Source organism: Notothenia coriiceps, unplaced genomic scaffold (genome assembly GCF_000735185.1).
Source record: "Notothenia coriiceps isolate Sejong01 unplaced genomic scaffold, NC01 NC01_scaffold00037246, whole genome shotgun sequence".
NCBI classification, from domain to species: Eukaryota; Metazoa; Chordata; class Actinopteri; order Perciformes; family Nototheniidae; genus Notothenia; species Notothenia coriiceps.
Window position 1 is genome coordinate 15,305,375 of NW_011369947.1, and position 24,006 is coordinate 15,329,380.

Here is a 24,006-nt window from a genome sequence, read left to right on the forward strand (position 1 = left end):
ATACTATCATAAACAAATGCCCACACACACACACACACACACACACACACACACACACACACACACACACACCCCACAACACACACACACACACACACACACACACACACACACACACACACACACACACACACACACACACACACTCCCTGGCGACCGGACATATTCTTCATAAAACTAACCACGCTTTATTAACTCGTGCGCACGCTTTATTAACTCGTGCGCACGAGTTATGTGTGCACTACCTGTGCACTTTGAGCACACATTACTAGAGACTAGATCTAGGGTACAACTCTAAACACCCATATGAAAAATATCGGTTTACATTTTAATAATCAAATAAGTATGTGAAAATAACCAATAACCTACCATAGCCAATAACAAATAAATGTAACTTGTTGTTATTTTACAGTTAACATTTATTTATTCATTCATATTTTTTTATCTCTCCAGTTTTAAACGATATTTTTGGTTTACTGTCCTATAGTATACATTGAAATGATTTCAATCCTGTTTATCCCAATAACTATAAAGGACTGCCTTGGAGATTTGTGTTTACATAAATTGTGATCAAACCGTTTGAGACCCGCTGAGATAACTTAGACTAAAGTAAACTTAAACACTCAGAGAGTGCTTTACCTCACTGAGCCTCTCAGTCTGATAGGAGAGCTCTCCGTCATTATTGTAGAAAAATCTTCTTCTTATATCCGTTAGAGCAAATAGCACCAGATTCTAATAACAACAGCGCCGGTACCGGTGCACCCTCTCTCTCTCTCCCTCTCTCCCTCGCTCGCTCCCACGCTTACTCGCACTTTGGCTGTGAGCTGCGGGCGCCTGATAAGCCAACATCCACCATTTTCATCACTTACAGCGCCCATCGTACAGGGCAAATGAAAAGTGTAACCGGGGTGAAAAGGGTGTTACATTTACTTAATTATGAATATTGTTACATCAAGCCCGAAAATTAGGATGAGCACCAACGGTCAAAAATGTTTTTTCCCTCCCAGAGCTGCCAGCGCAGCGCCCCCCGCAGATCTGGCGCCCTAGGCCAACATCTATTACGCCGGTGGTACGGGCCGGCCCTGTCAGCATGTATCCATTGGCAGGTAAGTGTTCATCCAACTTTATAAAGAAGACACGGCTAGCTAGTGTTTAATGTATTTTTTACTGCCAAAACCCACACTACCATTCGTCCTGTATTCTTAGCATTCAGTGTGTCACATGATTTGAATCAGGACCATTATGAACTGATGTGAGTTATGGAGTAACATTCTTCACAAAAACATGGGACTAAGCAATGGTCCACCAAGCTGGTCAGCTGCCTGTGTGGCCCCTTTGATGTGTATATATGTACCCATTCAAATTGAAGGAATCCTTTTTTTAGTGCCTACCCGCACCAATCTGCTACGGCAGAAAAAATAATCAAACAATGTGTACTTACTGTACTGATTTAAAGCAGATGTTAACTTCAGCACCTGTTCATATTTGTTAAAATGACCATTGACCAACTTGAATAATTTATAAAGCAGAAATGGATGTGAGTGCATGCATGAAGTTCTCAATTTTGAACTATATTTAGATCCGCCATAATACATTTACAATCTGTTATTTAATGTGAGTCTCTGAGAACTGTTGTTGAAAGCAGCATGATAACACATGGAGTGATGTCTATTCTATTCGTCATGATAAAATGGAAATTAACAGTTTGAGTCGAAGCTCGCTCCAACTCTGCATTAATATTCAATGCATTCACTGTTGCCTCTTTCCCATTATTTCCAAAGCAGACCTTTGGGAATGGTCCAACAAGTGAGGTGAGTGTGCGCTAATGTCTGTTTCTGATGGTAGTGCTCTTTTCATTTGCTAGAGTGGGTCACATATGCCATTTTTGAGACATTTAACATCTCCAAATGTGTCTCAAAACAGTACAATGCAGACGCTGATCAGGAACATGTAGCCTGTCATTGAGACTCCCATTCGGCTGGTGGTTAATGTGCTTTCACAGCCAACAGAATGATGTCATTAAAAACAAGATCCTGCTTGAAATATTGATGTTTTTGTCGACTTTGAGTGGAAGGGTCTAAAAGCTATGAAATAAGTTGAAAGGCAAGATGGAGCCTAATTCTTCCTCTGCCAGTCTTCAACAATTGCTATTGCATTTTCACTCAATAAGGGCTCCACTTTTCACCTATCCCATACACAGCAGATCTCAGTCTTGAGTACGTTTGTATGGATTTATGAGGAAAAGCACAGAGTAGATGTCGAACAGGACACATTCCAGCGCTGTAGACAGAGAAGAAGGGGAAATGAGCGAGGGGGAAACACACAGCTGCCCTCTATGATAAGAAAAGGAGGTTGGCTTCATTTCTATAATTAATTTGCCATTCCCTCTATACCCTCTGGTGGAGCCAACATGAAAGCTGGTCTGAAAGAGCGCTCGCTAACACATCCATTAGTCTATAAGGAGGATCTTGTTTCTTCCAGCTAAGTTCCATTCTCATGGGCAATACCACTATTCTGCCTCACTCACACGAGTTACTCATACGAGTTCAGTAGTGTTCAGACTCCTGGGTCTCCATAACAAACTTGCTAAAGGTACTACCTCCAACTGAAGGGATTATATGCATATTTAAGAAGCCAGTCTCATAATCGTTGACCTGAAAAACGGACTTATTAGCATAACATTGCAGTAATTCTTTCAAACCTTTATGTAAAGAACGTTGTCTTCAATATCGACAATATTCCCCAGGGTCAAACCCTATTTGCAATGCAGGAACACTATTTGTAAATCCCCAAAATAGTGCTTGTCCACGCATTTTAATTACTCCTGATTCATGGTGGTCATGGAGAATATTCCCCATTAAGGGCAAGATTTATATCAAAGGTTACCAGGACACACATCCTATTAACATCCTATTAATGTTTCAATTATCATTTTGCAAAACGGTGAGAGGGGGAATCAGAGAACAATTAAAATGATTTATTTCTGACAGAGACATGCATTTGAAAAAGAGCAGGAGGAGAGCCTGCAGCCTCGCATTCCTTCAATACAAAATAGTTTGTTGCCAGTTCTTTTGAGTGAGACCCCCCTGCGACCAACCCCCAATCAGGCACACTGATCTCTGTCGCTCTAGTGACCTCATTCTATCAAAAGGGCTTGCAGCTGCTCCTGCCTCATTATGGCCAGCTCCTTTTCACGAACCTCTGGTGGAGCTTTAGCATGGGATGAGATGGCAGACATGTTTGATACAGTCAAGTAACATAAAGGTCCTACTGTCCTGCTGTTCTGTTGCATTCCTTGACCATCAGACTTTTAACTATGATTTTAAGGATGATTTAAAAAAAAAAATACATTCTGTTGCTACAGAATAAGGGGGAATCGGTTTTATCTGTTATTTTGATGTGGCAAGAAAGCCTAATGGCACCATGTGAGATTGTTTATTCCAATGACAGTCCCCCAAAATACAGAGTTTGCAAATAATGATCTCTCCAGTCCAGTGCAGTTTGACTGGTTTATCATTTTTATTTCAAGCATGCAAATGAGACACTGACTCTGAGCTCTTTACGCTCACATCTCTTGTCTAATTTCCTTCCACTGAAAAGCAGGTGAAGTGGTCAAGACTTCAGAGTCACGATGTGGAGAAGCTCGGTCAAACATGAAAAATTAAGCTTTAACTTTTTGACAGCTGTTCCTTATAACTTAAAATACTAACTATCTTTAAAGAACTGTCCTATTAGTGCTTTTTCACATTCTCCCTAGATAGGAAACTAAACAGATAATAGTTTTGTTCCACAGATCCACACCTTTAAGCAAGACGATTATCATCCCTGCTGGAGAGAAATGAAATTGGCCCAGAGCTGGAGTCACCTCGCCCTGCATGTGTCCTCACACCACATCTGCACCGCTCTCAGTCTGGGCCTGCTCGGAGATTTGAGATGCTTGGCGGAGGCCGGCTTGCTCTGCCTTGTGACTGTTCAGTTCAGACTTTGCCACTGTTGCTGCAGTCACAGTCATTTGAAGGTGGCAAGCTCCAAGAATTAGATATTAGCTCAGAGACTATAGTGTGAAGAGAAAGTTTGTTGAAATTATGAAGACTCTGGAGGACGTATTTTTCCTGGCAGCAAGGCAAGGCTGCCCAAACAAGAAGAATAACCTTTTGTTATAGCTTTATTTTTGTATTGAAGAGGTTAGTCTTTGTCACAATGAGAAGAGGGCTGGTCATTGCTATCAGTAAGAAGACTGATTACCCTCTCCATCTCCCCACCACAGCTACATATCTAATAGGCCTGGCCAGTGGCCACTTCCCTTTGTGGTAGCCGCAATGGAACTTTGATCGCCACTGAAATGAGAGGCTTAAACAATAGTCTACATTCAGCGAACACTATGGAGCCCTCAATGAGATGGGGAGCGGCCACATTCCCCCAGAACGCTTTAATTGGAAGTGATGCTAGACAGATCATATCATAACCATTAGTGATGCCCTGATAGGACTGTCCTAGGAGCTGCTCTGTGAAGCGTCTTTGTCTGAGAATGGTCCGATGAGCCCCAGGACCCTCAGTCTGCCATCTCCAGCAACAAACAGCCTGACCTCAGCCGCCTCTCTCAGCCCTTAATGCCCAGGATGCTGGCTCTGGGGCTGTGCAACAAGGGCAGTTGACCTCCCCCTCTCTAGAGGATAAAAATGCTGATGGCGGGGGCTAGAAATTAAAGACTATGGCCTTTGAAAGCCTCCATTATTGTCAGCCGGAGCACAGCAATGAATCTCAGAAGCCCTCTCCATAGACATGGATTATCAGAGGGGTGATTATTTGACCTAAACTCTCAGCTTGGCAATGATTTATTTTACCCAGACACAGGTATGCTTCATGACCTCTCTGCCCTTTTGGAGGACAGCTGAGTGACAGAATACACCAGCATTTAGTTGGACTTTGGAATATAAGTGGGACAAATGTTTCAAAGAAATGTTAGGAACCAATTTTAATCTATTTTGGGTTAGGGTTAGTCCATCTCAAATCTTTTTTATCTCTGTGGAATTAATCTTTTTACAGGAATATACAGGGGACCGAAAAGATTGGATCAATTGTTCCACCGCTGCAGTAATTCAGAAAGATGGATTGCAGTCCAAAGTGAAACCAAAATGTGCTGTGAAAAGCTCAAACCGAAAGAGCAACTCACTTCAAATGTCAGCTCTCATGGTTAGTGAGGTATGATCGCAGACAAGAGAGTCGTTTTCTAAAATATACAATATCTTGAAAAACCTTCGCAGCAGGGAGAGGTCTCTGAAGCGTTTTCTAGCTGTTGTTCTTTTCTGTCTGATCCTTCAACAATCAGCCTACCTGTAGTTTGAAGATATTCCGACAAAATCTAAAGTGTTTTGCTGCACATTTTCTCTTTCCATCTGCATGACTCACACCTTTACTCAATTTAACCTGCCATATTGATCATCCACTATGCATTTGATGACATATGGATTTTAACCTCTTTGATTTTTTTCTACTACCCAACATAATGTTTTCAAGCAACCAGTACAGTTTACGCGGTTCATTGCTCGTTTCTTGGCCCTCCGTTTTCATATGGAGTGCCAGGGGAAATAATGGATCCATTGTGTGCAGGTAAAGAATACAACAGTGAAATAAGCTTCCTAGAAAACGTCTGTAGAGCTCAACACTATGCAAGCAGTGGGATAATGGTGAAGAAGATGAGCACTTCAGAGCCATCACACAGCAGTTAGTGTGTGACTGACACTAGTGGCTGTAGTGGGCCCTCATCAGAAGTCATTCGGCTGATACAACATGTTGAATTGAACTGTCAGTGGAGGCATTCAATGTTGTCTGACTGGCTAGTAAACCAGTGATTTCCACCATTAAGTGTCTTTTTGCCGATCTGATGAGTGCATCAGCCTTTTCTTTTATTCTTCTGCAAGCCAAAGACTTCTGGCTCTCAACGCTGTCCGTGACTAATCTGACAATGGTTTCTTAAGCACACAAATAAAACATGATCCGACAGGAGTTAAGTGAGGTTAATTTGATTTGTTTCATTCTTCTATGAGGAAACAAAACAGAGATAGAGTGTTTGCTTACACTATAACTGTTGTGGGGAATGTCGGTTTAAATCAGCTTTAATAAATAGGTTCATACTGTAAAATGTTCCCAAAAATCAGAGCATACATGCTTTTCATTAGTCATTGCACGTTTCAGTAATGTAGTCCTGACAAAGACAATCCAATAACAAAAACTATTGTTCATTCAAATATGCATTTATTTTATGAAAACGGAAAGGATGAAGGCTTGCATGTTTATTTGCTTATAGTGATCACACTTGGGAAGTAAGCTTTTTGCGGTACATGCTGGGAAATCCCATTTTAACGTTGGATACAAACACAGCCTTATTTCACCGTCTGTATCTGTAAAATCATTCCCTCCAACTGTCAGGCATGTCAGGTCCCTTACTGTTCATTTTGGTTTTAAGCTACTTGAAGGTAGAGACAGTAACCGTCTGAACATTAATTTCAACTATGGTGGCTGTCAATCCTACCTCCAAAAATGCCTGTAAATGAATAAACACATTTACAAAATATGGCTACATTTCTCAGCTTTTATTTGTTTCCCAGAAAGACACTTCAACTGCATAAAATATAATAAAAATGTGTCTGTCAGTGATTTGAAAAAAGAAAGTCATAAAACATATGGCAAAACAAAGTGATTGCCTTCTCTCCTGTGACCTTGCTGTTTGGAAAAGATTTGTTTTTCTTTTCAACTTTAATACTAGTGCTTCAATTCTGCTGAAATGCTATTGACAATTACAGGGTTGTGTTTCCCATTGCACTGTAGCCCTGCATACAACCAGTTACCTATTGTGATTTACTATGTGGCTCAAAGACATCGGTACAAAAGGCCTATGGCGCTTTGAAAATATATATTTTACTGCTGGCAGAGCAAACAAAGTGAACCGTGAATAGATAAAAGGCTGGCAGCTGGAATATAAAAAAACACTTGTTTTGTCCTGCATGTCACCTAATTAATTTCCCTGTGATGTCCCATTGTGACAGAACAAGGCAGTTTTTTTCTGAGCTGCAGTAGAGAACGATACACCCGATCCAACAAATATTGGATATTAACTGTAATAGATTATTCATTTTTTTAACATCAAGTAATGCTGCTTTGTGATTATGATTTTGGCCTTTTATGATCCAGATATATTCCTCTGACAGAAGCACAATTAGATTTATGCTAAACTATTCTACTGCAGCAATTGAAGTAACTTTAGATCATAAAATGAAATGGATGTTAAAGCAATCTTTACACATTAGACAGTACTTGGGTGTAACCATGAAAAGTGTTTATCATGACGTAGCTGCTTTAATTGTACTGCAAGATTGTAAGCATTGTGCAAATAAGTTCAATATCGATATTTTTCACCATGACAGATATGTCCATTAGGAACATTTCTCCTTTTCTTTCATTGAACATTACGTTTCTTTCACAACGTATTTTCTTTTGCAAGTGAAAGTTATAGTAAATATATATAAATGAAATTCCATAGGAGAGCTTCAGGGATAATTAAAGTTTATTATTAAGCCTGTTCCTTATAACAAGTTATTCATGCGTGGGTTTCCAACCCGCCCATTCGACCTCAATGCCAACGTGATTAAATGTTCTTTGGTATGCACTGAATTGAATGCTAGTTTACAGTTGTGAATGTATGATAATATCACTATTTATTATGTGCTTAATGTGCACTGCACTCGTGGTAATAATGAAATATGTTGACCTTTTTAAGCAGAACAATGTAACCATGGACAGGGGTCACCAACTAGCCTTGGCTATAAGTGCTATATGCAATATATCTACATAATGTTATTGTAAAATCTAACATTGTTTGCATTGTCAGTGACAAATAAACAAATAAATAAAACAGTTGGGATGTTAGAGAGCACCTTTTGTGAATATTACTCTTCAGTATTTATTGATGCACAGTGTGCCTTTTTGATCAAACCAATTAGGATGGACATTATATGCAAATAAAGTGTTAACATATTTAGATAATATGCTAAATATTTAAATAGGATGGCCGTAAAAAAATGCTTTTATACTCCGAGGCAGTGGGAGAAAAAGGTTGAATGGTTTTCACTATTCTGCAGAGAAGAATGAGAGATTACTCAGAGAGCTGAAATTGGAACAGTGTGTAGTGTGCACGCTTCTTATTGTTCTCTACTTTATTTAAATCTCCGAACAAAAGTGAATGGATCGCCTGGAGCTTTGGCTACAGGTGTGTGTTGCTTCTAGTGCAGCTGGTGGAAGAAATTGGACATGTTTTTGGTCGAGTCTAAGTTGTAAAAATTGTAAGATACAGATTCCTCCACGACACAAAAGCAGAACATGAAATAGTGTCTGGAAGAAAGCGACAGGATAGAAAGAGAGCGCTTGGGCCATGGTGGCGAGTAGCTGCATCATCACAAATACATCTTCACAGATTTCTTGTGGGTGGTTTATGTAATTTGTTACTCGACACAGGGATAGTCACAGCAGTGTAAATATCTCCATGCTGTGATTATTGTATCGTTAAAATCCTCTAGTTCAGCATGCAACAGCTGAAGAATTACCAGCACTTGTGGCCACACGTTTTGATTTACCATGCCTGCAAGACATCTCCTGTCCAATTGTGTTGTCCAATGCCATTCTTACGGCTCCCAATGGTTTCATTCAACTGTGAAAACTTCAGGGCTGGTGATTGAATTCAAATTGATGAGCAAATCAATTTTTCTCCTTGATGGAAGGTTTTATTCTGATTCATCTAGTGCAGCTCATTCTAACGACGTTATGAAAAGTCTGGAGAGTGGCTGTCTTTGTTCAATGTGACCTCATGACGAATAAGTAGCCTGCTGCAAGGTTTCTCCCCTGAAGTACTTGAACAATAGAAGGCCTGGCTGATGCAACCATCAGTGCAGGAGAGGGAGGGTTAAAACTTCCCTCCCCCATCTCTAGTGATTTCTTTCCCCTACTCTACCCAACTCACTTGGGAGATTATTCTCAAATTCAACAGGATGGCTTCTAATGAACCTGAACGTCAATTTCCAAAGCAAACTAGCATTTTCATAGAACATTGTGCCACCATTACGAGGAGGTCCTTGAGGGACTTAGTGCAGTCTGCATCACAGCTTCAGTGGTGCAGTTCATCAAGTGTTAGATCAGCCCTGTGAGGCAGGCTACTGCAGAGGAACAGGGAAGGTCATTGGTAATGGAAATGAGGAGAGACCAAGATGTTTTACTATTGAAGATCTTTTTTCAGTTACAAACCCACAGGTCAGGCCGTCTTTTAACTGCCACACACATAGTCACTTTTTTTTAAAGCAATTAAATAAGTGTCACTTCAAAATTCCTACGTCCTTTGTCAGAGACATGTTCTGCCTTTTGCATGCCGAGGGATGCTACTAAAGTTTTTTTCAATGCTTTTTGAGACAGTAATTGAGGCAACAGGAGACAAGAATGTTCTTGCCCCCTCATATAACAAACATTCTACTCTCCATTCAGGCAAAAGCTTTTTAGACAAACTGACGTCACAGATTACAATAAAACTAAAATAATTTGCATAGTCAATGCATTATCAAACACAAACACTATTTATTTTTAACCTTTACACCTTATTTTTGTGTATGAATGAATTATACAGGAGATAAAAGGTCAAGCATAATTTGAGGCAGTTTTTTCCCATGATTCTCCCACAATATTTTCTCCCAACCACAAAGATGAATTCATCTTAATAGAAAACCTTTATTTCGTACTGCACATCAACTATTGCTAAGCAATGGGAAGTGCGTAATGTTACCATAGAAATATGATTATTATGATGATCAAGCAGAGACCAATGTCCTTGTGCTGCAGTCATTAAGATCATCAAAAACAAAGACTGGGAAAAATAATATGAGCCCCTGATGGTTTATTTGTTCCCTTGGTAGCACCTTTAATATATAATGACAAAAGAGTTAATGGTGTGACAAAATCCTTTGTTCTTTCATTAAATAAAGAAAGAAATAGGGTATTAACGTTGCTATAGCAAAGGTTTAATTTATGCTTTTTCTAAGTCCTCTCTTGCATTGTGGAAAACAAGGCTGTCTCATTGATTAACTCAATTTTCCAAACTGAAGACGCCTATAATAAATATCAGCTCAAGTTTCAGATTTATTTTTGTCACTGCTCTCACAAATATCCGGAGATTATAGCTAAGGCTTTTCAGAATTTAAATACAAAATATAAGTTGTACAACTGGATATCACATGGTCACAGTGAGGTTCAATTGAGCAAAGAATGTGACCCTGAACGTCAACAGTACAGTAATAGAGATAACACACTTGTCCTTCAGTGCTACAGCGTTTTTTCTTTGGAAACAAAGAGCGTTGCGGGGCTGATGCAGACATTCATTCAAAATGGTATTTGGCATGATTAATGATACTTGTAATTTGCTGGGAAAAGTATTGGCTCTATTGAGGCTTGGGAAGTTGAAATTGCACTGCATTGGGTAAAGGGGTGGGTGGTCCTCACCCCTCTCTGTGGAAATCCACTCGCTCTGTCATGTTGCGTTGGGCTGCAATGCCTCTCAGGGAGCAGCTCTGCGGAACACACTGACTTGATTTGCTGCGACGAGTACTCTCTTACTTTTTTCTTTCTTTATTGGACTGATCATTATTTCCTCATTTTGCATTCATTTCATCAGAGATAATTTATCTCTGCCTGCTTTAATGAAGTGATAATTCTATGATAATTAACGTAATCCTGCACCAAAGCAAATTTGCCTAATGACTGTTGTTTTGATAGTCAGAGTTGGTGCATGGGAGAATGTCCACACTGGGAGGAATTGAGGCACTGTGCCAAGCAGAGGAAACAGGAGAAAGCAGAGTCAGGAGCCAAAGGACGGAGAAAAGTACCAGAGAATTGTACTTTGTGACCTTAACTTTCTGCGGTGGGTGAAGGGACCCCGGCACTTTTTCATTCAGCAGTTCAAATAATTGGGTGCTAATAGGTCAGCTCAGTGAAAGAAAGCCTATTTGGTCTGCTCTCTTGTGTCTGACTACAAACATGACTGCCTGGAGATGATGAGCAGGTGAGGGGGGGGCGTGGGCCAAAGTATTGTCCCTGACATTTCATTTGTTCACAGGTACCAACTTTGACATTTCAATTGTTTGATATGTGTTCAACTCACACCCCAGCAAAGTTTAACCTTTTCAAATCCTGGATAAAACCTCCATAAATTATGCCTTTCTGGTAAAAAATAAATAAATATTGAAACAGATTAGCAATGGATAGGACGTAAGACCCCATATATAAATCTGTAAACAGTGTAGATTTACCATTATGCACATGCAGCCTGAGGAACTTTTCTAACAATTTATAACTACAGCGCATGTTTTTCCTGTCAAGAGTGATATATCTTGGTTAATTTACTTCTCAGTGAAGTCTGTTAATCACTTGTCATGTTTTCCAGTATTTATACTGATAGATGGAAATAGAGATGGATAAAAAGAGACCCAACTATATACGCCCATACTGTAAATATTCGTTGAATATGCCTGGATCTCCACACTACTTTACATACATAGAGGTAATTTGCATAATTCTAAAACACACAGTCTAGTGACAATTTACTTGAACTCAAAGTGTAAAACCAAATTCGTTGTTGACTTTTTAGGATTAAAATGGTTGGGTTTGATCAGAGAAGATTTTTTTTGTTGATAATATAAGCTGGAAAATACCGTACAGAAGAATCATAATGATAATTTATTGACATGTTTACAGACAGGACCAAACATGTGGGTTCTGTTTCACGCTACAGAAGTAGAACATTGTGAAATCCAGCATTTCGTAAAACTGACATCAATATTCATATTGCGTCTTGTAACTGTTAGCAAATGATCGGGAGTGTTTTATTTTTATTTGATCAAATAACAAGAGATAAAGACACAAAGACGCTCAATAACAGCGTTAAAGAGAAAGTGGACGTGGAACATTCCGTTGGCTTAAAATATCTACTGGCTAGTCCCTGATGATGGGGGGGCTGGCAGCCAACACATCACTATATTTGTGTGTTTTACATGATTAAACATATGGAGGGAGCTTTAAATCACCCTCACCTTGCTCTGACATACTGACAGCTGGGAAGACCCTTTTATTATTCTCTGTGTGTGGACCGTCAGGAATTGATTCCATTCAACAAATTAAGATTTATTCTCTGTAACTAAAACTTGACCATTACACCTGATAACAATAAATTAAAAAAAGCTTTAAGTGAATGCTCGGCCCTCTCAGTGTTGAGATGATCATCTGTATTTTTTATATAGTGTATCATATAATTTATTACAATACATAACACTATCAACGTTACACAAACCATTTTATAAAATGCTCTAATGATTACAAATGGATTGAGCTTCATACCTCCGCTATTAGAGATATTAGGGTGATTTATGAATGGCTTACTGGTGAGCTTTGAAGAGGTCTTTTGAAGTTTTTTTTATCTACTTTGATACATTTTATTTAATGAGACATTTTTGGTTTATAAATGTGGGGGAAATGTCTCCTATTTATTTATATATGAACTTATTTACACAGTGGCATGTGTAAAAAGGTGGCAGCAGGCGGCACCTGAGGAGTAAGCATAAAACCTGTTAAAGCAGTGGGCAAAAGTTGCCGTTGTGAGCAGTTGATTGGGTCAAGATTGATTATGGCGGTAGATAAGAAGGAAAAATAAGACCAAGTCTGTGTGGTGAAATTCTGTAATAAATAGATTAAAAAAAAAACAGATATGACTTTGAGAACGTTCTCAAGTGCTAGTGGTTGTAAAGTACAGTACAGTATGGATAGATGTGTGTGGGAAAGGTTTACGGATAAAAATGATTCCTTTATTGACCGATGCAGCACATGTTGTAAGATGTATTATTGTCTTCACATTCTAATGTCTGCTCAAAGAAAGACAACAAATCCCTGGTCCATGAAATGCCCTTTTCAAAACTCACATGACTTATTCTGCAAACACCAGACAACAAATGAAAGCCATGACAGCCATCACAACACCCAAACAACAATGTGGACACTGCATTTTGGCTGAGATGATATTTGTGAGCAATTTTCACTTTAAAGACTTAAAGATTATTTTCAAGAAAGTGTGGCAATTATGCTGTTATGTTATTACCTGCGCTCCATGGAGCTCACAAATGGCATTCTGCTCATTGTTGCTCCTGGTCACAGGTCCTTCAAGTCCTCCAAATGTTCTGAAGATAAGCCCTCGAGGAAAAAGATGGAGTGGAATTACAGCGTGATGACTGAGGCAAACAAAATTGATATGTTATTGATGTGATGATTATTTAGCTCTCCACACTTATGCCACTACAGGGGAGCCAACCTGGACAAGGGGAAAAGTTTTTTTGCAAAAGTACAATGTTGTTCATCTTGTAAAAATAATAAAAGAAGAGTTGAATTAAATCTTAAGGAAAGAGGTCAAAATGAAATACCAAAGTATAGTTTACATTTTGAATTACCATACATTCGTTATCGCTTCATCATTTCATTAGGTAATCGTTACGACATCTACAGTATTATTCAAATGAAGTAATTTCAAAGAAAGAATCTAATTAAGCATATTCAAAATGAGCTGAACTTAACTCACATTTGCATGAACTAACAGAGGTTTGCATGTGTTGATAAGTAATTCCACATTAAAGTCATGATATGATAGTCGTGACTAGTTAGAAATGAGAGAATTCACTAATCACATATTACTTTTGATTGATGTATTTAAAACTGCCATAAAGAAACTTCCGCTGATAATAAACAGTTTGCACGTAGACGTTATTCAGAATGATTTGTCGAAACATTAATGCAGATTAACAAAGTGTTGTTACAGATGTAAGTGTTTTGTAAAGGAAATTACATTTATAATTGAGAACTGATCTGGTACTAAACAAAAAAGCTATTACTGCACTTCATCCCATTTACTGAGGAAACATAATGGAAAGTCTTTCAGACCCTAAAGTCCAGCTGTGGATAGCTGTGCCACAGACAACGTTGGAGATACAGGGTGGTCGCTCATTAAAACCTCCAATTTGCCGGGAGAAGAATGGCAATGGGCCCGACAGGCCGCTACAATGCTGGGGATCCGCTAACCCTTTCACAGCGGTGTGTGTGCTTGTGTGTGGGTGTATCAATTAGGGAGGCTTGTTGGGTTTCTCTCTTCAAAGTACCTAAATAATTCAACCATCAGGGGTCAGATCCTATTAACCAGTGTGACATCAGGCCTATATTGTGGCAGTGTTTATAGAACTACAAATTATTGGGGAAACTAAAGAGAAACAGGATTGGGAAGGTGTGACACTACATGATGCAGCCTTGCACACTTTGTCTGACAGTGAAAGGGTATCATTGCTATAACTACAAGTATCTGAGCTTGCACTACTAAGGTGGGAGTTATTTAAATTGGCTCTGCTGATTCTCTAACCGCTTCCACCAAACTAGATTAGGAAGGTGAGCCGGAAGATGGACCCCTGATGGTTAATTGAAGTTGTATTAATGCTGCCGAAATTCAAATGGAAAAGAGCTGATACGACCGCAGGGCTACTGGGGAGTCTTCTACATTGCAGTTTTAAACCAATTAAAGGTATTTCCCAATGTCTTTGTCCTTACATAGTTGGCAAAGAAACCTATTTTCTTTGACCTTGAACGTCCCTTTACGGTTGTCTGTTCTGAGGATACAGGATAGCTCCCTAGTGAGAATTCTATGTATTATATAATTAATAATTCATCGGCTCACCGCAACAGATAGCAGTCTGTTGAAGGGGCTGACACATTAGTAGTTTGGGGCAGTCTCTTCACTCAACCTTAATGAGGTGTTGATAGTTGATTATATAACAATACTACATTTAACTTTGAACTTCTACTTCTTTCTACTACTGTCAAAAGGATTCTAGTCTTTTTCTCAGAAAGCATTCTGACCCACTTTGTGGCCATATACACGTTCAAATACTATACCCATACACAGTACAGACAGTTATCATTATCTTTTGAAAAAAAAGACATTGCAAAGTACTTTTGAGACTTCCTTAAATGATTAGTTAGAGATGATGTTCACGCTTCATTGAAGTAATTTATCTTCTGAAGTTCACACAGCTTCTGAAAACCCTGACCGCTGCATTTCACATTTGCTCCCTTAAACATTCAGAGGTTGACTGTAGTTTTGATTCAGAGTGCAAAAGCAGTGGGTCTGCACAGCGTGAAACAAATTCACACTGGATGAATGGATGTTAAAGGAATAATTTTACAATTTGAGACCCTTATTATTGTTCTTGCAAAAAGAAAGGAAACATCTAAAAGAGACAATATAAAACATTCTCCCCACTGTGGTTTTGTAGTTAAAGGACAGACAACAGTGCTATATCTCTCCGTATCTTATGTTACTCAAAAAAGCAAACAGGCACATTTTCCAAAATGTCCAACGATTCCTTTGTCGAAAGGACATGTTTTTCTAGGTTCAGTGCTTCTTCTCCCCATATTTTCTAATAAGAGTCAAAAGTGTTTTGAGATATTCTCAGACTTCTGATCTGATCTGAGTCCTTCTAGCAAGTTCCTCAGCTGGAGAGTGTGCGTATAATGTTGCTGTCTGTGGCTGTTTACTAATATCCATGGATGAATTGACACGTCCGCTTGCTGGTGTTACTGGTGTCAAGTAAATTGAAAACAGGCAGTGGTTGCTGTCATAAATGTGAGTGTGATGGTAACTGACACTATTTACTGCCTTCCCAAGATCAAGGTTGCTCATGCACAAAAAGTTTTGTCAATTTACTTCTCTCTGTAACAATGGATTCCATAAATATCTATTTACACTCTCAAAACTTGCAGTGTTCATAGCTACTGTGAAATCAACTACAGTATAAGCATGTTTTGGTATATGGTATTTTCAAGTGATTAAGAGTTGGCCATTCCTCCCATATGTGTCCGCTGATTTGATTAAGGGCACTGTGTGCCACGGTCCCCCGCGGACATGGAAATAAGGTGCAAACAGCAATTTGCATATTGATAGAGCATGTCTTTCTGCAGGATTGGACCTTCACAAAAAGACCCTATTAAGTACACCCAGAAATTGGCGCTAACAGCCTTTAGACTGACGACCCCTTCTGCTACTGCCGCTTCCAGTATGTATGATATTAATATTCATTTTCTTAGTTTTAACGAAGCAGGCAACAGGCATGGGGTGCCCTGGGAGCACTGCGTTTAGCATCAATGGAGATCCAGTCAAACAACCAAACACAGAGGGAGGAAGTTGGCTGTCTCCTTCCCCTGGGCTCCATATTAATGAGATAATGCCACACTGCAGCCAATTACAGCCACTCCCAGACAGATGCCTTTGGTCCAAGACAACCTCCCACTGTAGACTCAACCCCCACCTCCCTCAAGTCACCATCCCTTCACTTGACAATGCATACATCATTTCCTCCTGACACCAATCCATACAGGATATATTTTGCATGATATTGCAACAAAACAAAAAAACAGCCACCAACAAGGTACTGTATAAAGAAACACTGAAGTACTAAAATGTTCCTTTAACCTTTATTTACATCCTTTGTGTTAAAGTATTGTTTGATTTATTGTCAGTTATCAATTTACCCATCTATTCTCTGACCCCACCTGTACAGGGTCATGGAGGGATGGAGCTTATTCCAGCACACACTGGGCAAGTGGCAGTGTGAGAGGTCACCCTTATATCATATGGCTAACCGATACAGACAGTCAACCACACACTCACATTCACAACATTTTTACCTGACCTACACCTGGCAGTTTTTGGCCTGTTTGAAACCCATACAGACAGAAAGAGCAGGAGAGCAGGGGAGCAGGAGAGAAACTCAAAACACAAAAAGGCTCTAGCTGCTGGAGGTGGGTAAGAAAGCATGACCTTCTTGCTGTGAGGTGACTACCCTTCATAGTCAAATATCATTCATCAAAACCTTCCCAACAGAGTACTGTGAGAGTTTTGACTGTGGCTTCCAATAAAAATGCCATTACACAGCAGCCCCCAATATAAAACCTATAAACTACTACAACTTCTAGGTGGCCAGTCTAGCATGACAAAAGACTCCAAGTAAGAGTGCTCTTGAAAGTACCTCAGTAGTTAAAAGTCCTTGTCTCACTCGTGTGAGATGGCTCATTAATTGTGCATTACAAAGCTTAAGGCAGTGGAAATAAGGCTACCTGCCTGGCATCACAGCAGCCCTGATTCTGGATGGTGCAACTACATGATCCTTTGAAAAGGCAGCCTTAGTAGTATGGCCTTTACTCAGCACAATGGGAGTAAGCAGCTGCTGTTTGCCTACCAAACTCTGAATTGAGACAGAGAGCAATTATCATCGCCCAAGCTCTTTGGAAAAGGGCCCCGTGGCCTGATGGAATGTACCTTTATCCAGAAACAGCTGCTCCAAAAAAACAACAGCTTTACAAAACTAGCTCTCATGTGACCCCATTACAAGAAGTTTCTTTAAACTGTCTTAACTTTCCCTTATTGTTATTAAACTGGCCTAAATGTCATGGAGAGCAATTAAAATGTATCAGACAAAACTCATCATTATGACGCTTCAGTGTTTTAACCTTTAAGGTTGGAACATTTAATTGAAATTGACGATTTAGCAGCAATATGTGTTTGCTATGTTGCATCAAATCAAAATCATTGAAGATTGTGCAAAAAGCATAGATAGATATAGAAGGATAGATATACACTCTATCCCACATTTGACAATTATTTTGTTCCAGCATTGTGCTCTTTATTTTTTTCATTTTTGCCTTACAACATGTTTTATTAATATTGATGATCTGGTAAATGTAATGGTGGAAATACAAGTGCTGAAGATTGTAAAGCAAAGATAAGCTTTGCAGTTTGAAATTATCTGCTAGTATAGAATACAAAAAAATGACTGAATCTGCGTAAATCTTGCAGCTTCACATGTGTGCAGACAAAAGACTGGCCCATTTCGGGAGTGGAGGCAGACAGATACCAATAGGGGCCTGGGGACTAGAAAATCGTTGGGCTTGGCTGGTACTCAGGGTGAATCAGGGCCAGTAGTACGATGTGTAGGCCCGATACAACTCAGGGGAAGGGGGGAAGGAGTGGCATGACTGGAATTAATTTCCTGTGATTGAGGCAATTGCCAAGGTTACTGCAGAGAATCAAACAGTGGAATGTCACAGGAAGTGTTGTTTCAGAGGCAGTGTATCCTTGGTCACAGCTCATACCAAGGAGATGCTAATGATGTCTCTATTTTGTATCTCTTTGAACAACTTTAAAAAAGCTTTCCCCATGAGGCAAACCTCTTTCTTAGGTAAGGACCATCATAGTCTTATTTTCAAAGGAGATCTTGAAACTTCAGCCTTTTGAAGTATTTCACAGTCAGTGGTGTTATATTGAAAAGACACGAGCAAGGGAAATGAGACGTTTATATGTAACAAAACAATGCAGAAGCCAAATTCAAAATAATTTATCGTTTGCAAAAACATGTGATGCACCAAACTCAAGTGAGCAACAGCTGTGTTTTGCTAAATGAGATATTCTGGTCTCCATGGTGCATCAGTGTTGTAGTGCCACTATGGGTAATTACACATTGATCTAGGGTTGTAAGGACCTAAGGAATTGAGCGTAATAACCATAAACTGAAACCAGGCAACTCAAGTAATTTCATCCAAATGGAATTCAGATTGTTAACCTTGTGCAAACCAACTGTGAACCTTAAGTCAACTTTCACAGATCTCCTGGGTGTTATCCAATGGGACACTTTAAAAGTCTTGAGAGCTGTATTTAGTGATTGGGAAACAATACAATCCTTATTGGAATTATGAGGTGAATTAAGGTGTATTAGGTACAGTGGTGAATAACCTTGTATAACTATAATTAAAAACATGTGAAAATATTATATATATAAAAGGTTTTGGTATGACACTATCGAGGTTGGTGAAATTTGTAGTAATGGATTGAATTATATCGAGAGGTGTTTCTTATATTCTTAAAAATGTACTTGTGTACGATGTAAAAAGTGTTTGCAAATAATGTTCCCTTATAAAATGTAGTGAAGTAGAAGTATAATCTAACAAATAAGGGAAAAACGTATAAAGTATGTTAAATAGTTCTACTTGAGTACAGTAGGCCTACCTATTCATTGTAGTTAATTTCACCACTGTTTGTGAGCATGGTGTACCACATTCGTAGCCATTATTTACTGCAATATACCTTCCGGCCACAAGGGGCAGCCATACATTAAGGCAGCAGTGAGCGCAATGTTGATAAGAAATTCGATGAAGAAGCACATATTGACGTTAATCAAATTCACCTGTTGGAATAAGCTATCATTTTGTAAACTCACGGATTTATCACACTGATATACATTGGCTTTAACTTTAGCAGGAAAGTAATTATATGTGACAGTTCTAGATGATATTGTTGCATCACTTAACATTTTACTATTGTGGACAAAAAAAAGGTTCTGAATCGGCTTTTGGTAAAATATTTGTATAGATGCATTTGGTTAAAAGTTGCCAAAGCTGTTAAATGAATGTACAGCATCAGGGCTGTCATCGGCGGCGGAAGAAATGTTGGCTTGGCAAGACTTGGAATCTGACTACTCCATGCACACAGAGACGGTGGGAGTTTGGAGGGGAGCTACATTGAAAGTGGTAATTGGTCAACTAATTTGTTCGAGCCAGGAAATCAGCAAGTAGATTGCACAGTTTATTCAATTAAGAAAAGCTGGTTTGGAGCTGTTCATCAACCCCTGCAACCCAACGAAAATAACTGTATGACACTAACCTGATAGAAAACATATTCATTTACCTGTGACCTGTAGTTTTGTGACACATCATTTAGTTAATTTGCATCAGGAAGTTTGCATTTACAATGTTTGACTTTACATTTCTGTCATTGTTCCAGAGCTGACTGACTTGATCCTGTCATTGCCTGCTTTGGATTGCAACCCAATGTGATCGATGGAGTTTGAGCATTTTATGGATCAGTTTGCACTCTCAAAGTCAATGAAGAAACTCCTCTAAAGTAAGACCTTGCTCCATTATCTCTATGCAGTGTGATGTTTTGTTTATTGTGCATTATCCTAAGCTTGTGTAGTGGATGTTTATCGTGGCTGTTTTTTTATTTGGCTTGGTTGACCTGCTTGTGGATGGTTATTGAACATCATTTCTGCTATAGATTCATCTCTTTATGACATTGTTTTCATGAGTTCAGTTTGTCTTGTCACATGATCAGCCTGATGTTGTGGTTGGTGTTACTGTTCTCTGGCTATAAGTAGAGTGCTGAAGGGTAGCTGCAGTTATTGAGAAGGGTTATCATATCAAACTGTTATTATGCAACTTGAGACAAGTTAGGTGTGCATGCTCTTTATTTTCATTTTGGACATTTAGGCATGATTCTGTGTTCTATGTGGTATTCAGAAGTGTATATTGGCATTGATACTAGAGCTGCAATGATTAGTAAACACATTGTAAATTCTGTCAAATAATTTCCTGTTTCTCTGTTTTATATCATATTAAACAGAATATTTGGTTTTTGGACTGCAAAACACATTTAAAAGACATTTTTAAACATTTTCTGACAAGTGATTAATTAAGAAAATAAGAATAATTTATAATGAAAATAATCATTATAATCCTCACATTAACCTAAGCCCAGGGCTATATCATTTACACAGCACTCCTACCAGCCCAAAATATGTGGGCCTTTTCTGTTTTACTTTACACCTGTTTCACAAAGGCAACTATTAAACCTGTGAATAATCCATGTTCAGGGGATAACCCCACATATTCAAAGATGACCCCTTACCGCAGCAGTGCCAGCAAACACTGAACTAAAGTCAGGGTTGGCCCACTGTAGGGTTTTTTGCCAGAATGGAATCTTCCTCAGCCCCAGGCCAACAGCTCCCATAGCCCCGGGCAAAGTGCTGTGTAAAAAGGGATATTTATGTTTAATGAGCTGAATATTCTCTTAACTATTAAATAAATAGTTTAATCCATGAAATAGAGAAACGATAATATTCTTAAATCTCAAAAAGTTTTATGTTTGAACAACAGCCCAAAACCTTAACATATTCAGTTGACTATCACATTAGAAAGACGATAGAGAAAATCATTGAAGTGAAACCTGTCATTTTTCTTTATTTGTGTCAGCTTACCAATTGTAATGGATTAATTGAGTCTTTCAGCTCTTAAATCATTGCAGTCTTTCCTATATTGGATCTGCTCTATGCAAGTAAAAAAGTTGGTACTTACTTTATCAAAGGCCCATGTTGTCTAATGCACGAAACTCCTTACTGTGAGTTCTCTTGACCAGTGTGGGGTGGTGCCAATGTTCCATAAAGTAGAAAAGAGGATTGTTCTGCAGAAGAAGTTTGAGAAGCTTATATAACAATTTGATGCATTGGTCATACTGAGACTGCTAAAACGAACACCACAATTCTGTGAGAAAGATAGTGGTGTGGGGGCAAGGATAAATGAAATGAAAGTGATAACTCTAATAATTTAAAGAAACTGAGTGAGTTATTTAAGGACATCTTATAATACATCTGCGGAGCACCTGCAGCCATTCTCCTCCTTGAGTTTGTTCAGTTTGCCAAGTTTAATTATCCAATCTTGACAAGTGTGTGCAATGTTCTGCAAAAACATCTTTATTCTCCCTCTTGATAACAGTTTTCCTGTAGAAAGTTTTGTGTTAGCCAAAATGAATATCAAATGACCGATAAACAGATAGGTTGGTAACTATCCTGGCCTTGAGTAAACCAACTGAGGGTTGCCTTGCACGTCCAGTGTCAGACTCACATAATTTATAAAATGATCGCTACTTTTTTCCCTCACTTTCTGTGAAATTGAAATAACTTTTTAAAGACGTGTCCCGAACTGAGTCTACAGCTGTTGTCTGTTATCCTACTAGAAGCAAGTTGTCAGCAGCGCACTGGACTGAAGTCAGTTTGTTGTGTACATATTTTGATATGTTTATACATGACTTGGTGCAACACAGTGAGGGACAGCTGAGTTGTGTCAGTTTATGTATGCTTGAGACAAATAAGAAAAGCAACAAAGAAGAAACAGTTTTTTGAGAAATAAGTTGCTGACAGCGAGTTTCATAATATTGTCCTGACAAAATGCTGTTTAGTATTACTAAACGGGAGGAAAACATACCATACCAGTCAGTACTTTGGTTTTGCTTATGGCTAATGATTTTAGCAAATTCATCTGACATTTTACGATCAATAGAATGATTGCACCCTCATTAGTGTTGATAGCTAAGTATTTTGTCACAGTTATTAGGCCTATACTACAGTACATAGAAAATGCAGGGTCTTACTTAAGGGGTTACACCAGTTAGGCCCTTCATGACAAAATAAACAGTGGACAGGTAATGACTTTGTAATGAGGTGTGGCTATGCATTGAGATTACTGTTAATCTGGTCCAAAGCAAATGAGTTGGGAGGTCCGACCTCGCTCGAGAGAATTACATTGCAGTAGAAGGGATTCAGGGATATTGAAAATATGCTTACGCTAGTCTTTTATTATGGAGAGGGAGTGCAAATTACCCTCCCTAAGAACTTAATTAGTTTGAGCAAACTTTACAGCGAAGAGAGATGCGATTTGGCACAGAGTGATCAGGAGAGCCCCAGGAGTTCTCAGATCTGCATATTTCTCTAATTGTGTCACGTGCCTGCACAATACTGTACACTACAAAAACAGTTAGAGCACACTCGATATATGAATCTATTGTGTAATTTATTCTTTGAAATCGTCTTTAAAGAAGTTCACATTCACATCTCAGATCTAATCTAGCCGTTCTTGTGGCACACAGGCAATAGTGCATTTCAATTGAACCACAAATTAACAGTCACACTTATGGGAAGCAAATTGTAACTTGCAAAATTCTGGCAGTGTTACAATGCATAATATCACTTGAAAGAGTGATGGCAGCACCTGACCACAAGTTTCAAATCTAATATACAGTATTAAGAACTTCAACAATTATCTGCAAGTAAAGGTGTGAACGTGATGTTTACATGGCATTTTCATCTAAGCATAACTAAATGAAATGGAATACATTGGCCTGTTCATTATATAAGGGATTATGATCTGATTATGATATTTTAGAAGAATCTATAATATGTGTTTAAAGTTGCTGGAACTGCTACCTCCGCGACCCGACCACGGATAAGCGGGGGAAGATGGATGGATGGAAGTTGTTGACTCATTTTATTATTTGGAGTATAATGATAAATAGTTATTTTTATAAATACATATAACAAATACACAATTTTAAAGATACTACTTTTGACGTCGCCTAAAGGAATTTACAACAAAAGCCAGGGCACTGCTTTAGGCCTTTTATTCACACCTTTTATTTATTGTGGAGAAAAAAAGGAAGACCCATCAGCAGAGATTGTTTGGCCTTGAGACCATCAATTATGATACCATTGGAATCAACTGAAAACGAACATTTGGCAATGACTGTCTGCCCTTGGAGAGGTCGCTTCTGCCTCTGTCCCTGTCCCTGCAACATATCTTTTATGGCCGAGGTGTGTTCCATAGTGACAATTTGCCACGAGGTCTAAGTAATGCGATGTGGGCAGACAAAGGCGGCCTTTGCCCTTCCTGTTGCTTCCCACAAGGCAAAGAGAGGTTTCTGTCTTGTCAAGGTCAACCTCCCTTTCAAGCAGACAGCACTTCAAACTGCAGGGACTGCAGTCACCTCTGAGCCACCTACAGTAGGAGCCTCACGGAGAACCCGGCCCTCTCAATACTTGCAATTACTGCCGAGAACACCACACTGCTGTTGCATTGCAGGAGCTGAAAAGACAGCAGAGAAGTGTAAACAAAGAGGTGGTTTAGATGTTCCACTGACACATTGGGCCAATTACTCATGTCTGTGGTCTACAATTGGCTGTCTGGAAGAAGGAAAATGGGTCTGAAGTGAAACATCATTGAGGTCCAACA

General features: G+C 39.0%; 1 protein-coding gene and 1 long non-coding RNA gene across 2 annotated transcripts in view; both read left to right on the forward strand.

Annotated features, from left to right (window-relative positions):
- The window catches only part of LOC104966470 (low-density lipoprotein receptor-related protein 1B-like), a 1,038,955-nt gene that overhangs the window by 564,799 nt on the left and 450,150 nt on the right, over positions 1-24,006 (forward strand). The gene's annotated exons all lie outside the window — the stretch shown is intronic.
- On the forward strand, positions 19,360-20,580 carry LOC104965889 (uncharacterized). Its single transcript, XR_800598.1, has 3 exons — positions 19,360-19,698; positions 19,952-20,404; positions 20,437-20,580. It is a non-coding gene; the product is annotated as an uncharacterized lncRNA (long non-coding RNA).